The following is a 17201-nucleotide window of genomic DNA, read 5'->3' as shown; positions in this document are numbered from 1 at the left end:
ACAAAAATCAAAGGTGAAGCACCAACAAGGACGTTTGTCTATGTATATCAATGACCTTTTAAAAAAATGCAGAGCATTACTTATTGAACGGCCCTCGTACTAGTGTCAGTTTTCGTTATTACGATGCACTCCGTATAAATACTTACTTGCTTACATGGAAGATACTGACAAATCTGGTCAAATCTATTAGAGCTCTGCGCCCATGTGTGTCCTCTCTCTCCGTCCTCTCCGAATTTTTCCTTCAGTCAACACTGTTCTGACTGGTTTGATGTGGCGCGCTATGAATTTCACTCCTGTGTCAACCCCTTCATCCCAGAGTGGCGCTTGCAATCTACGTCCTCAATAATTTCCTAGGTTTATTCAAATATATGTCTTCCCCTACACTCTAAAATTGCCTATAGTACCACTGAAGTAATTCCCTGATGTCTTAGCAGATGTCCTTTCGCCCTGCCCCTTCTCCTTTTGTTCTCTTATCTTTTCTACACATTCCATTCCTCTCCGATTCTGCGTAGAACCTCCCCATCAGTCCACCTGATTTTCTTATGTGGCATTTAAAAAGCGTCGATTTTCTTCTATTCCGGCTTTTCAACTGTCCTTAATTCACTACCATACAATCGTGTACTCCAAACGTGCTTTCTCAGAAATTGAGAAGTATCTTCGTCATATTAAGCCTTGTGTGTGATACTGGTATATTTCTGTCGGGCCGGAATTTCCTTTTCGCCATTGCTAGTCTGACTTTTACGGATTTCTTGGTCCAGCCATCATGAGTTAATTTGTTGTCTGGGTCGCAGAATTCCCTAACATCCTGTTCCCTAATTATGATGTTAAGTTCTTCGCCGATCTCATTATTGCCACTTCTCATTACTTTAGTTTTCCTTCGATTTACTCTCAAACCATATTCTGTACTCATTAGACTGGTCATTCCAGTCAACAGATCCTTCTTCACATTTACTGCGGCCGTGAGCAAATCGTAATCATTGCTATCCCTTCACCCTCAATTATAATCACGAACATTTCTTTTATTTCCGCCATTGCTTCTTCGATGTACAAATTGGACAGTAGGGACTAAAGACCCCAACGCTGTGTTACACCTATTTTTAACCCGAGAACTTCGTTCTTTGTCTTCCAGTCCTTGTCTTCCCTCTTGGTTCTTGTTGATACTCGGTATCACCAGCCTTTTGCCGTAGCTTACTCCTGTTTTTTATTAGAATTTCGAAAATATTGACCGCTTCAGATTGTCGAACACTTTTTCCAGGTTCACTAACCTTATGAGCGTATCTACATTTTACTGCATTCATGCTTCCATTGTCAACCCCAACGTCAGAAATGTCTCTCTGGTGCCTTTGCCTTTCCTAAGGCCAAACTAATAGTCATCTAACAGATCGTCCGTTTTCTTCTCCATTCCTCTGAACGTTATTCTTGTCAGCGGCTTGGATGCATAAGATGTTAAGCTGATCGTGCGATAATTCTAGCACTTGTCTGATCTTACTATCTTCGGAATCGTGTGAATGATACTATTGCAGAAGTCTGATAGTACGTCGTCAGTCTCATTGATTCTACACACACCTCGGTACGGCCCTGAACGCTCCGCAGGAGTTTCCAGAGAGTTAAACTAGATGTAGATACACACGGTGTGGAAAATGAAACTCGTATGAAAAATATTTCGTTTCCTTTAAGATAGGCAACCCGATTTACATCATATTCCCGTGATCTACATCTACATCTACATCCATACTCCGCAAGCCATCTGACGGTGTGTGGCAGAGGGTACCCTGAGTGCTTCTATCGGTTCTCCTTTCTATTCCAGTCTCGTATTGTTCGTGGAAAGAAGGATTGTCGGTATGCTTCTGTGTAGGCTCTAATCTCTCTGATTTTATCCGCATGGTCTCTTCGCGAGATATACGTAGGAGGGAGCAATATACTGCTTGACTCCTCGGTGAAGGTATGTTTTCGAAACTTTAACAAAAGCCCGTACCGAGTCATTGAGCGTCTCTCCTGCAGAGTCTTCCACTGGAGTTTATCTATCATCTCCGTAACGCTTTTGCGATTACTAAATGATCCTGTAACGAAGCTTGCTGCTCTCCGTTGGAACTTCGCTATCTCTTCTATCAACCCTATCTGGTACAGATCCCACACCGCTGAGCAGTATTCAAGCAGTGGGCGGACAAGCGTACTGTAACCTACTTCCTTTGTTTTCGGATTGCATTTCCTTAGGATTCTTTCAATGAATCTCAGTCTGGCATCTGCTTTACCGACGGTCACCTTTATATGATCATTCCATTTTAAATCAGTCCTAATGCGTACTCCCAAATAATTTATGGAATTAACTGCTTCCAGTTGCTGACCTGCTATTTTGTACCTAAATGATAAGGGATCTATCTTTCTATGTATTCGCAGCACATTGCACTTGTCTACATTGAGATTCAATTGCCATTCCCTGCACCATGCGTCAATTCGCTGCAGATCCTCCTGCATTTCAGTACAATTTTCCATTGTTACAACCTGTCGATACACCACAGCATCATCTGCAAAAAGCCTCAGTGAACTTCCGATGTCATCCACCAGGTCATTTATGTATATTGTGAATAGCAACGATCCTATGACACTCCCCTGCGGCACACCTGAAATCACTCTTACTTCGGAAGACTTCTCTCCATTGAGAATGACATGCTGCGTTCTTTTATCTAGGAACTCCTCAATCCAATCACACAATTGGTCTGATAGTCCATATGCTCTTACTTTGTTCATTAAACGACTGTGGGGAACTGTGTCGAACCCCTTGCGGAAGTCAAGAAACTCGGCATCTACCTGTGAACCCGTGTCAATGGTCCTCTGAGTCTCGTGGACGAATAGCGCGAGCTGGGTTTCACACGACCGTCTTTTTCGAAACCCATGCCGATTCCTACATTGTAGATTTCTAGTCTCCAGAAAAGTCATTACACTATGATGAAGCTGGCTTGTCTGCCGTAAGGTGTGTGAGATACTTTTCAGGCCAGTTTATGATGCCAAACCTGTGAGTGAATGTGTGTGTGTGTGTGTGTGTGTGTGTGTGTGTGTGTGTGTGTGTGTGAGAATGTGAATAACGCGCTCCACACAGGACGCAGTCTTGTGTGGTCATACCGAGCAAACCACCAGCGCACACGAACAGGTGGAATCTCGTAGATCGAGTGGAGTTCGTGTCGACCGCTCGGTTATCGATATCGCCACTTGTGAGTGGATCGATATCTCCATCGTTCCGAGCGTGCCGCCTCGAGAGCCGGCCACTCCGCCTCGATGGTCACTCGAGGCGAGCCGGGCCTGCACAATCTGGCGCCACCATCTTGAGGCACGTCCTGATAAACGCCGCTCCGCGCCGCCGGCGCTCCAGCTAGCACCTACTCTGGCGCACACACACACACACACACACACACACACACACACACACACAGTCGTGGCATTCCCGCTCACCTTTGTCACACACTGCGATAGCGCCGCACCAAGAGGACAGTAAGCCAGGGTGCTGAATGTGACGTCTGCAGAAACGTACCAAAGAGAAGGGAGAGGGCAGTCTAACATGGGGATGCCACGACGTTGGGATCACAGATTTGCTACAAACTGTGTGCACCTTGAATAGGCCACTAAAGCAACGTAATGAACAAGTAGTAAGGTGCACTACTCTGGCAATGCCGAGAAAATCGCAAGAGGAGTTTTACACGTCTATTATGTGCCTGATGTATCTGTGCGTGGGTACTTGATTTTAGAGTTCATGGTGGTGAAATTGTTAGCATTCGAGCTTCGTAAGGTGAACACGTATGAGGCGAAGTTTCGACTCCGACTCAGTTAATTTTAGTCTATCGTTTTTTGCATCACTGATCGTTTTATCTAATCTATATATTTGAGAGATAATATAATTTAAAAAATCCACTTCTAATTTTTAGTGGATTTCAGGTTATTTGACTACTTATTATGCTTAATTAAATTTAATTATTAGAACAAATATATTTATAACTATCGACAAGTAAAAGCAAAAACGCGTTGAGCGAAAATGTTTGCATGTTGTAATTGGCGAAATCAATTATACATGCAATCTATGAAGGCACCCGAAACTAACTTGCATCTCTACGCTTCGAGCTGCAGACAGAGAGAGACCCAATTTGGGAAATAACATGCGAATTGGTGAGACGTTGCTAATGTAGCATGAATAGTGTAAGTGCAATTTTTTTTTTTAATTTTCACACCCAACTTACACTTGTGCTACTAAAGCGAAGGTTTGAGCGAAATGCGAACCGTCGCCTCATACCTATCCTTTACGAAGTTCGATATACAGGGTGTTACAAAAAAGGTACGGCCAAACTTTCAGGAAACATTCCTCACACACAAATAAAGAAAAGATATTATGTGGACATGTGTCCGGAAACGATTAATTTCCATGTCAGAGCTCATTTCAGTTTCGTCAGTATGTTCTTCCACCTACGCTCAATCGACCACGTTATCATGATTTCATACGGGATACTCTACCTGTGCTGCTAGAACATGTGCCTTTACAAGTACGACACAACATGTGGTTCATGCACGATGGACCTCTTGCACATTCAGTCGAAGAGTTCGTACGCTTCTCAACAACAGATTCGGTGACCGATGGATTGGTAAAGGCGGACCAATTCCATGGTCTCCACGCTCTCCTGACCTCAACCCTCTTGACTTTCATTTATGGGGGCATTTGAAAGCTCTTGTCCACGCAACCCCGGTACCAAATGTAGAGACTATTCGTGTTCGTATTGTGGACGGCTGTGATACAATACGCCATTCTCCAGGGCTGCATCAGCGCATCAGGGATTCCATGCGACGGAGGGTGGATGCATGTAGCCTCGCTAACGGAGGACATTTTGAACATTTCCTGTAACAAAGGGTTTGAAGTCATGCTGGTACGTTCTGTGGCTGTGTTTCCATTCCATGATTAATGTCATTTGAAGAGGAGTAACAAAATGAGCTATAACATGGAAAGTAAGCGTTTCCGGACACATGTCCACATAACATATTTTCTCTCTTTGTGTGTGAGGAATGTTTCCTGAATGTTTAGCCGTTCCTTTTTGTAACACCCTGTATATACAAAGTCAGGTCATGGGTTGGCGGAGGCAGTGTGGGCAGGGGTAGCAATGCGAGGCCTGGCCACAATGCCTCCGCCCTCCCTTTTATGGGGATGTCGTCCAAGGGATCGATCACCTTGAACTCTAGTATCTGGTACGTACACACAGATACATAAGTTACATGTATGACGTATAGAACTTCTGTTGCGATTTCTCGGAACTGCCAGTGTAGTGCACCTTATCACTGCCCTATTGTGTTGTTTTAACGGCCTACGGAAGATGTACAATGTCTAAAGCAAATCCGTGATCCCAACGTCGTGGCTTCCCCTTGTAAGAAGGTTAGTACACGAATATTTCCCATCAAGCTTTTATTACAACAATAACGAAAGTACAGGGTGTTTCAAAAATGACCGGTATATTTGAAACGGCAATAAAAACTAAACGAACAGCGATAGAAATACACCGTTTGTTGCAATATGCTTGGGACAACAGTACATTTTCAGGCGGACAAACTTTCGAAATTACAGTAGTTACAAATTTCAACAACAGATGGCGCTGCAAGTGATGTGAAAGATATAGAAGACAACGCAGTCTGTGGGTGCGCCATTCTGTACGTCGTCTTTCTGCTGTAAGCGTGTGCTATTCACAACGTGCAAGTGTGCTGTAGACAACATGGTTTATTCCTTAGAACAGAGGATTTTTCTGGTGTTGGAATTCCACCGCCTAGAACACAGTGTTGTTGCTACAAGACGAAGTTTTCAACGGAGGTTTAATGTAATGAAAGGACCGAAAAGCGATACAATCAAGGATCTGTTTGAAAAATTTCAACGGACTGGGAACGTGACGGATGAACGTGCTGGAAAGGTAGGGCAACCGCGTACGGCAACCACAGAGGGCAACGTGCAGCTAGTGCAGCAGGTGATCCAACAGCGGCCTCTGGTTTCCGTTCGCCGTGTTGCAGCTGCGGTCCAAATGACGCCAACGTCCACGTATCGTCTCATGCGCCAGAGTTTACACCTCTATCCATACAAAATTCAAACGCGGCAACCCCTCAGCGCCGCTACCATTGCTGCACGAGAGACATTCGCTAACGATATAGTGCACAGGATTGATGACGGCGATATGCATGTGGGCAGCATTTGGTTTAATGACGAAGCTTATTTTTACCTGGACGGCTTCGTCAATAAACAGAACTGGCGCATATGGGGAACCGAAAAGCCCCATGTTGCAGTCCCATCGTCCCTGCATCCTCAAAAAGTACTGGTTTGGGCCGCCATTTCTTCCAAAGGATTTCTTCCGAAACGATTACTGCATCACGCTATCTGTACATTCTTCGTGAATTTGTGGCGGTACAAACTGCCTTAGACGACACTGCGAACACCTCGTGGTTTATGCAAGATGGTGCCCGGCCACATCGCACGGCCGACGTCTTTAATTTCCTGAATGAATATTTCGATGATCGTGTGATTGCTTCGGGCTATCCGAAACATACAGGAGGCGGCGTGGATTGGCCTCCCTATTCGCCAGACATGAACCCCTGTGACTTCTTTCTGTGGGGACACTTGAAAGACCAGGTGTACCGCCAGAATCCAGAAACAATTGAACAGCTGAAGCAGTACATCTCATCTGCATGTGAAGCCATTCCGCCAGACACGTTGTCAAAGGTTTCGGGTAATTTCATTCAGAGACTACGCCATATTATTGCTACGCATGGTGGATATGTGGAAAATATCGTACTATAGAGTTTCCCAGACCGCAGCGCCATCTGTTGTTGAAAATTGTAACTACTGTAATTTCGAAAGTTTGTCTGCCTGAAAATGTACTGTTGTCCCAAGCATATTGCAACAAACGGTGTATTTCTATCGCTGCTCGTTTTGCTTTTATTGCCGTTTCAAATACACCGGTCATTTTTGAAACACCCTGTATATTTAGCGCAAAACAGTATAGTTTATGATGCAAAATTTAAAACAATTACTACATGGACGGAAAAACCGCACGACGAATAAATTATTAATGGAGAGTAATGCAGTTTCAGGAATACATTTGTCTACGTAACATTTAAGGATCCGGAAATGGCGTGTGGCTAGGGCCTCACGTCGGGTAGACAGATCGCCTGCTGCAAATCTTCGAGTTGACGCCACTTCGGCGATTTGCTGCGTGTAGATGGGGACAAAGTGATGGTGATAACACAACACCCAGTAAATGAGCGGAGAAAATCTCCCACCCAGCCGGGAATCGAACCCGGGTCGTTAGGTGTGACATTCCGTCGCGCTGACCACTCAGCTACCAGCGGCGGACATTTAAGTAACTAACATTGCAAGATAAGTTGATGCAAGCGCGAGAAAACCATTCCAGATGCGAGATGCTGGTATATTATTTTAACTGGTGCAAGCGCCAGAATATTGAATACGAGCAACCAAACGAACATGCATTGTGCTGTGTACTTGCCGGATGTAAGTGTGTGTGATGGGCCGGCCGGAGTGGCCGTGCAGTTCTAGGCACTACAGTCTGGAGCTGAGCGACCGCTACGGTCGCAGGTTCGAATCCTGCCTCTGGCATGGATGTGTGTGATGTGCTTAGGTTAGTTGGGTTTAATTAGTTCTAGGTGACTGATGACCTCAGAAGTTAAGTCGCATAGTGCTTTGAGCCATTTGAACCATTTTTTTTGTGTGGGATGGAGTTGTATGGCTGTTGCACTTGATAGGTCAATACGAGGACGGTTAATGCTGTTGGTGGATGTTGCTGGAGTTATCGTTCGATAATGTCACACATGTACTCGAATGGGGACAGATCTAATGATCAAGCAGGCCAAGCCAACACGTCGACACTCTGTAGACCATGTTCGCTTAAAACAGCGGTATACAGTCGAGTGTTATCCTGTTGGAAAACATCTCTGGGAATTCCGTTCATTAATGGCAGTACAGCAGATCGAATCACCAGAGTAACATAGAAATTTGCTGCCAGCATGCGTGGGATAGCCACGAGAGTGTTCCTGATGTAATACGAAATCGCTCCGCAGACGATAACTCCAGGTGTAGATGAAGACAACTGGCCCCATCCTGGCCAACAAATGGCCATCACTGGCATCAAGTAAGAACCAACTTTTATCAGAAAACACAACGTAGCTCCACTCTGGCTCCTATGAATTGCCGCTTGACACCACTGAAGTCCCAAATGGCGGTGGTTTGGTGTTAGTGGAATGACGCTACAGGTCGTCTAGTTCTGTGCTCTCTTTCAAGTAACCGATTCGAAACCGTTGTCACTGTGCTTCCAACTGCCGCTGAAATTGCTGGTGCAGATGTAGTCGGACGCGCCAGAGCCATATGCCGAACACGATGGTCTTCCCTCTCGGTAGTGCCACCTTCCTGTCCAGACCCCGGTCTTCCTGCGACCGTACATTCTCTTGACCACCGCTCCCAGCAATCATGTACTGTGGCTACATTCCTGCCAATTCTTTCTGTAACCTTGCAGAAACAACATCTAGCTTCCCGTAGCCCTGATACACAACCCAATTCAAACTCAGTGTTGATAATGGTGTCTCTGTCGCCTTAAAGGCACTCTTGGCCAACATCCACTCAGGACGTCCAATCCCAAAGGCAACTAACGCTCGGGACCGTACAGTGTGTACTTAAAGGAAACCTGATTTACATTCTCATAGTGGCTCTATTACAGTCTTACGCTACTAATGCGAAATTTGCACATTCGTCACCTTACAGTTGTAGAAAGACGCCTGCCAACTTTAGTTTATGTAGCCCTACTCCTTCTTGGTGTTCTGATTTTTTGCTATCAGTGTCTGTAGCCCGTAAGAATGTAGAAATCGTTGAAGCAATCACAACTTAGCTAATCGGGCAAAAAGGTCAATCACAATGTGAACAAGTCTTTTCCAGCGCTAATGGACATGCAGCTCTGTCTCTAGATTGGTTGATCTCTAATTTTAAATACTATGCCATGACGATAACATTCAGAGATGCAACCCAAAAATGGGGCCAACATAAAGCAGCTTCACCGCTGCTGCCACAGCCCCGCGGAAGAAACGACATTTTGTCAATATAGGCGCAATCACATTCTTCTGATACCGTCATAACCGCTTTCGGCCATACAATGACCATCTTCAGATTCTAAAAGCGGCATACACTGAACACAATTTCATGCGTTCATGCGTTGACAACTTGAACTTGTGTTCAGTGTATGCCGCCTTTAGAATCTGAAGATGGTCATTGTATGGATGAAACCGGTTATGACTGTGTCATAAAAATGTGATTGCTTCTATAAATATACAAAAAAATTTTACAGCCTCGCGGCCAGCATGAAAGGTGCCGTAGCAATAAAATAAAAAAAAAGTCATTCAAGTAAGAGATAATCAAGCTGTAGATAAGTTTCACGCAAGCACTTCAAGCAATCATTGCAATAGACAGGTAGCAGCAGTACGTAATAGTCACCTACAACAAAGGAGTATCGACCCCTTGTTGTCCACCTCATCCAATCCGACGTTGTTGGATGGCGCTGTTAAGATGACGCCACGCCTCTAGCTGAAAGCGAGGCCGGAATCTGTCATGCATGAAAATGAAATCATTGGAATTTTCGTGAACTTGAGGAAACGCCCAGTTTTGCATCATGTCCAGGTTTGACAGTCTTGTCACAGTTTGCTCCGTAACAGTGAACAGTGAACAGAAACTGCACGAAACTCATTCAGTTTTGGTAAGTCTTGTCCATGTTCGACGAGGCCGTCGGGTTTTTCTGATTCCCAATTCACAATATGGCTATTTAATTTACCCAATAAATGAAACGTCGATTCGTCCGAAAAGTGGAGTCGTTCGGATAACGTATCCTGTGCCATATCCTCTTGAACTAATATGAAAAATTCGTACGCACTTGTGGCGTGCGTACTGTAAGACCTTCGGTACACACACCATCAGATTAACTCGTCGCTCTGATGAAGTAGGCGAGTGTCAGCAAAATGTCTCGTGGTCTTATCGTGGCATGTTTATCTTCTGCATTTCGTCAGACGATAGAAATGCTACTTGCACACTTAGAGTAGGAGATTGACGGACCAACTTTAAACAGAACTTGATTAATTTTCACACACATTTATTGAAATAATAATCACAAACTTTACTTAACTTGATTCTGGATGCTATTTACAATTGACAATCTGAAGTTCCTTTGGTCGTGGTAGGTTAATCTTATTCTCACATATCTCTGATACTTGACAAAGTGTCTATACATTTATCTGTTGTAGATATTTAGAACATGTTTTTTGCTCGAGTATCATGTCGTTTTTGGAAACCCAGAATCTACTATGTAGGAATCAACATGGATTCCGGAAACAGCGATCGTGTGAGACCCAACTCGCTTTATTTGTTCATGAGACTCAGAAAATATTAGATACAGGCTCCCAGGTAGATGCTATTTTTCCTGACTTCCGGAAGGCGTTCGATACAGTTCCGCACTGTCGCCTGATAAACAAAGTAAGAGCCTACGGAATGTCAGACCAGCTGTGTGGCTGGATTGAAGAGTTTTTAGCAAACAGAACACAGCATGTTGTTATCAATGGAGAGACGTCTACAGACGTTAAAGTAACCTCTGGCGTGCCACAGGGGAGTGTTATGGGACCATTGCTTTTCACAATGTATATAAATGACCTAGTAGATAGTGTCGGAAGTTCCATGCGGCTTTTCGCGGATGATGCTGTAGTATACAGAGAAGTTGCAGCATTAGAAAATTGTAGCGAAATGCAGGAAGATCTACAGCGGATAGGCACTTGGTGCAGGGAGTGGCAACTGTCCCTTAACATAGACAAATGTAATGTATTACGAATACACAGAAAGAAGGATCCTTTATTGTATGATTATATGATGGCGGAACAAACACTGGTAGCAGTTGCTTCTGTAAAATATCTGGGAGTATGCGTGCGGAACGATTTGACGTGGAATGATCATATAAAATTAATTGTTGGTAAGGCGGGTACCAGGTTGAGATTCATTGAGAGAGTGCTTAGAAAATGTAGTCCATCAACAAAGGAGGTGGCTTACAAAACACTCGTTCGACCTATACTTGAGTATTGCTCATCAGTGTGGGATCCGTACCAGATCGGTTTGATGGAGGAGATAGAGAAGATCCAAAGGAGAGCGGCGCGTTTCGTCACAGGGTTATTTGGTAACCGTGATAGCGTTACGGAGATGTTTAATAAACTCAAGTGGCAGACTCTGCAAGAGAGGCGCTCTGCATCGCGATGTAGATTGCTCGCCAGGTTTCGAGAGGGTGTGTTTCTGGATGAGGTATCGAATATATTGCTTCCCCCTACTTATACCTCCCGAGGAGATCACGAATGTAAAATTAGAGAGATTAGAGCGCGCACGGAGGCTTTCAGACAGTCGTTCTTCCCGCGAACCATACGCGACTGGAACAGAAAAGGGAGGTAATGACAGTGGCACGTAAAGTGCCCTCCGCCATACACCGTTGGGTGGCTTGCGGAGTATAAATGTAGATGTAGATGTAGATCTTCATGGCTATGTACAGGAATGTGATAATCTTCTTAGGTGCAGACTGAAACTTGACTATAGACTGGTACAGACTAATGCAGACTGGTGCAGACAAATGCAGATTGACTAATCGGAGGTTTGTACACTTGTTATAATACCTCGTGCGTTTAGGTATCACTGTGCGAGTGTGATCTGCGAGGAGAAAAGGTTCTACGTTAGCAGCAATATCATTGGCTGCGTTACATATTAATACGCGGATCGGCGGAAGCAGAATTTGGTCCATCTCTAAGGCAGCGCCATCTCGTAGTGCGGAGACCAACGAGCGCTACGCCTGCGCTGTTGTGCTTAGCGGGGCGCGCTCTAGTGGGAAAGTTGTGTCCGCGCTGACTACGCGGAACTATGTACACAACAACACTGTTATGGTCCCTGGGGCACAATTGCTGTAGTAACTGCAACTTGTAAGGCTTCATATGCACGCGTTTCGGATCACACCACACCGTTGTTTGAAGAAGTTGGAGTTCCTGGCCTGCGCGTCTTCAAGACTTGCGAGGTGTCCGTGTGAACGCATCTCGGATACGCTCAACATTTTCCTCAGACATAAGTGATGGACCCGTGATCTTCCTTTTGCGGATGCAACCAGTTTCCAAGAATTTTTTATGTCAGTCATAACTATGCTGAATCGATAGGGGAATGCACGTTTCACTTGAACAATGGACTGTCTTTGCGCGAATTCCAACACAGGAAATGATTTCTCTTGTGATGTAGTAACCATGTTGCTACAGACAAACAAGAGCGTGGCTGTGTCAGAGCTTTGAATCTTTCTCTATCCAGTGACATGCAAAACGTCGTTCTTTTATCGTTTGTCTGCAATGAAAACTGTTCTTTCTTCTCGAATCATCCAACTTTGACGACTGTAAAAAATTGGCACTTTACGTGCTGAGCAAGCCTGGCGTGTATCTGGGAAGAGTATCAATGTGGTGACCGGCTGCGTGCGGCCTGTACCGCTCGGCCTACGGATAACGGACAGCCCGTTGGCAAAGATGGCGCCGGCGCGGCCCGCCGTGAATGATGCAGGCCGGTTGAGTGGGCTGCTGTGTCGGTTTGCCGAGTGTCAGTCAGCCTCGCCGGCCGCCTGAAAGTTTCAGCGGCGCGCTGAAAGTTCGACGGCCTCGCCAGGGAACTGGCGGGCGATCCCACAGACCCGCCTGTCAAACAGGCCGACGTTTATCGGTCCTCCCGGAGAACCACTCTCTTAATTTCGTACGCCTCATGAAAGTGCTACGCCTGCCGCTAAACTAGCTACGTCATTATGAATAGTATCGCAGTTCATTATAATTGTCACAGACCGATATTCCACGGTTCGAGCCTTCCAAAGGTTAAACGTCAATTTCAGGGAAATCATTAACAGCCGACGTATTTTTTTTTTTTTTTTAAGTTGTTGCTTCAACTTCCTCGTCTCATATGGGCGAGTGTTGGCCAACTAACTTGTAACAACCCATTCTTCAACCAAAAGCTTCAAAATACACGTTAAGACATTAAAAACATCACTAAAGGATATCCATTTCCAAACCACTTCAAAATCTTTAAGAACGTCAATGTTTGACACTATTTTCATAAAATTACGCTATAGATTTTCTTCGGTTTTCTTTTACTTAAAATCAAAAAAACTAATACGTGAAGGAATTTTCTCATTTTGATAAGACCGAAAGAGCGGTCTGTTTTACTTGCTAAAAACATACTAAATGCAAGATCGCGTTACTATTTTTTTTTTAATTTAAAACAACTGGTTTCGATAGACTTTGCTGTAATCTTCAGATCCTCAAAAATCTTTTTGTTATGAAACGTGACCATTTCTTTAAAAAAACCTTTTGTGATGAGGTCCAACTTAAAATGAACGCGTTTTGTGACATCCGGCCGCTGTGGCCATGCGGTTCTAAGTGCTTCAGTCCAGAACCGTGCTGCCGCTACGGTCGCAGGTTCGAATCCTGCTTCGGGTATGAATGTGTGTAGTACTCATAGGTTAGTTAGGTTTAAGTAGTTCTACGTCTAGGGGACTCATGACCTCAGATGTTAAGTCCCATAGTGATTAGGGCCATTTGAACCGTTTGAAGCGTTTCGTGACAAAAACAGTTTTTAAGACGTGAAGATGACGGCAATGTCTGTCGAAACTCGTTCTAAGCAAAGAAATGTTTATGCGACCTTTGCTTTAGAATGTTTTAGCAAGTGAAACATGAAGATAAAAACAAAAAAAAGGATGCGGTGTTCTGTAGGATTGCAGGATGTGGTTATAAATATAGGAGCCACACGGTGGTATCCACGGAAAGAGTGTACGTGTTGAGATCGAGAGTGGGAAGACCCATACGTTGGAGACAGGAAGTCCACCCGGACACCGTCTACCACTGTCAAATCCACACTGAGACGCGGACCCCGGGAAGACACGGAATAGAGCCCAGGAAGTAGGAGTTCCCACTAAAGTTATCATGCATGACGGTTTCAGTATAGCGGTCTACAGATCCTAATTATGAATCGTTTTGTTCACTTTCATAATAATAGGCTAATTATAACGCATACTCTACCACTCTTTTTCCCACTCTGTGTATGCGATTAGTACAATAAGAAACCGCACGATGTCGCACCGTGCTAAGTACCCTCTATCATTCAGGTCACGTTCGTTTTTTAGAGTACGAATGTAGTTGTAGGTTAGGAATCTCGTGTGTCGTAGCCAAAACCTCGACGTCAAATATGCAAAGTCTTAAGTTTTGTTCCTATCTTCATCACAGGGATAAAAGAAAACGGACCATCAAGTTTCAAGACCAATATACAAGACTCGCATTCGGGAGGACGACTGTTCAATCCCGTGTCCGGCCGTCCTCATTTAGGTTTCCCGTGATTTCCCTAAATCGCTCTAGGAAAATGCCGGGATGGTTCCTTCGAAAGGGCACGGCCGACTTCCTTTCCTAATCCGATGAGACCGATGACCTCGCTGTCTGGCCTCCTCCCCAAAGGCAACCATACCACCCACCCAATATACAAAGGACACTCAAAAAGTTTGGCACAGTCGTCTCTAATTTTTTTAATTTTTGCAGGAGTAGAATGAAATTTTTTGTGAACATATTCGGAACATTTAGCTATACATTGAGCGTACTCAATGTAGCTTCCCTCAGCAGTGACGCATCTGACCCAATGTTCTTTCCACGATGTAAATGCACTGTGGTAACATTCTGTGGAGTGACTCTTACAACATCGCTTGACACAGGAAATAAGGTCTTCCTCACTATCAAATGTTTTACCGTGCAGGTGAGGCTTCAGACGACCAGAGATTTAAAAATCAGTCGGAGACAAGTCCGGACTGTAAGGAGGATGACGAACAATTTTTCAACCCATTTTCGTGATTTTCTCCTGCGTCATAAGGGCTATATGGGATTCGGCATGTCATTGTGTAGCCTGATGAGCTGACCCTGAAGCTCTGGTCTGTGGGTCTTGATGGCACGTCGCTGCTTGTCCAATGACAAACAGTAACGGTCCCGGTTAATTGTGCAGCCAGGTTCCAAAAAGTCTACGAAAATAACACCTCACTGATCCCAGAAGAAGGAGGCCATCACCTTTCGGTCTGCTGTTCGTGAAAGTCTTGGTTTCTTCTTCCGAGGGGAACCCGGATGACACCACTCCATGGATTGGGTCTTACTCTCACGTTCGGACAAAAACAACCATGTTTCATCCTGGGTAATGACGCCGTCAGAACACTGTTTCCACTCTCCAGTAAAGGTGTTCATGAGACCTCGGACACATTCTCCCTCGTCGTTTTCATTTCTCTTGTCAGTAATCTAGGCACCCAACGTGCACAGATTTTTCTTTACCATAGTGACTGTACCAGTGATACCATACCACCCAATTACAAACGAGTCATTTCAGACAAGCTGTCGTGGCGTCACACATCTGTCATTTTGGATGTTTTGACCAATGGTCTCTTTATTCACATCACTCACTGCCATCCATGTCTACCGCATCGTGGATTGTCCGGTAGAGATAAGTCACCTTTTTTTAAACCTCTGCAACCACCGCTGGATACTGCTGCGATCCACTGTGTCCTCCCCATAAACAGGGAGCAACTTCCTGTGAATCGATGTGGCAGAGTCAACGCCGGTCTTAAAGAGGAAGTCTATCACTGACCGTCGTCGCAACCTGACATCTACTTCACGGTCCATTATGGCTCACCTGTAAATAAAAGAAAATACTTTTATATACCAACTTATAGCTAAATGTTTCAATTACGTTCACAAAAAATTCCATTCTCCTCCTACAAAAAATTAAAAAAAATAAGAGACGACTGTGCAAAACTTTTTGTACGGCCTTAGTAACATCGGATTGCTGCAGAATTCTTGGGAATATTGTAAGTTTCAATATAGTAAACGTCATAGGGAGATAAAAGCTTCTGTCTGTATACCAGCATAGATTTACAATGCCTCGCTAGTGCGAAACTAGCTTGTTCTTTCCTCACAAGATCAGCTGTGAACCGTCAGTGGACAGCAACATCCACATTCCGTATTTCTAGATTTCTGGAAAGCGTTTGATAGAGAATCGCACTGCAGGCCGCAAACGAAGGCCCAAACATATCGAACAATTTTTCTGCAATGTGAGTGGCTCGAAAACATCATAAGTAATAGAACCTAGTACACGGTCATCGACGACAAGTGTTCATCGCAGACAACAGTATCGTCAGGTGTGCTACAAAGACGTATTATTATGTACAGAAGGGTCCAGAAAAATGTACACTCTCTTTGATAGTCAACATCAGACACACCGTTACAGATCTTGCACTGGGGAAAGATTGTATTGTGTGTTCAAAGTGATCCCCATTAGCAGCCAAACAACGTCGATGCCGCTAACCCGTGGACCGTACTAAGGCTGTCAGTGTTGGCAGTGAAACAGCCGCGCAGGACGCCTCGATGGTTTCTCGTAGCTCGTTCAGTGCAGCTAATTTCTGTTGATAAACTCCAATATTCAACGTCCCCATAGGTAGAAGCCCAAAAGTGTAAAGTCTGGACATAGTGGCGAGTACTCAAAGGCTCCTCTTCAATCTGTCTATCGTCCAGGTAGGTTTTAATGGAAGTAGGCTCTGGCATCTCTGTGGTAGCGAGGCGGAGTGCCATCGTGTTGTAGTGAACATCATTTCTAAACACACCTCAGCTGGCAGGTCAAATCGATGTTTGCAGCTTATGTAGATACACCTCATCAGTTTCAGTACCTTCAAAGAAGAGTGGGCCTATCAAACAGCGCGATGACAGACCACACCATACATTAGCACCCGTTAAATTAACGTGTTTGTCCACGTGAACCGGAGGATTTTCAGGACCCCAGTACCCGCAGTTGTGGCGGTTCACAGTATCATTTAGTATGAATTGCGTTTCGTCAGATCAGACAACCATCCCTTCAAATCGTTCATCCGCGCGAAGCGGGTTTTCTAACCAGTAGCAGTACTTAATCCTTCGAACCGTGTCGTCGTCGTTCATAGGGTGCAAGTCGACATAAAAGTTTTCTGAGTATAGTACCGCGGCATAATGTGCGAAACTATTGCTGCTGGACGAAAACCAAAGTTTCGGCCATGGTTGCAGCGGTCTTCTTCTGTGTCTACTGATACCCAGAAAACTTTTAT

Source organism: Schistocerca piceifrons, chromosome 9 (assembly GCF_021461385.2).
Source record: "Schistocerca piceifrons isolate TAMUIC-IGC-003096 chromosome 9, iqSchPice1.1, whole genome shotgun sequence".
Classification (NCBI taxonomy): domain Eukaryota; kingdom Metazoa; phylum Arthropoda; class Insecta; order Orthoptera; family Acrididae; genus Schistocerca; species Schistocerca piceifrons.
This window is presented reverse-complemented; position numbering follows the sequence as displayed.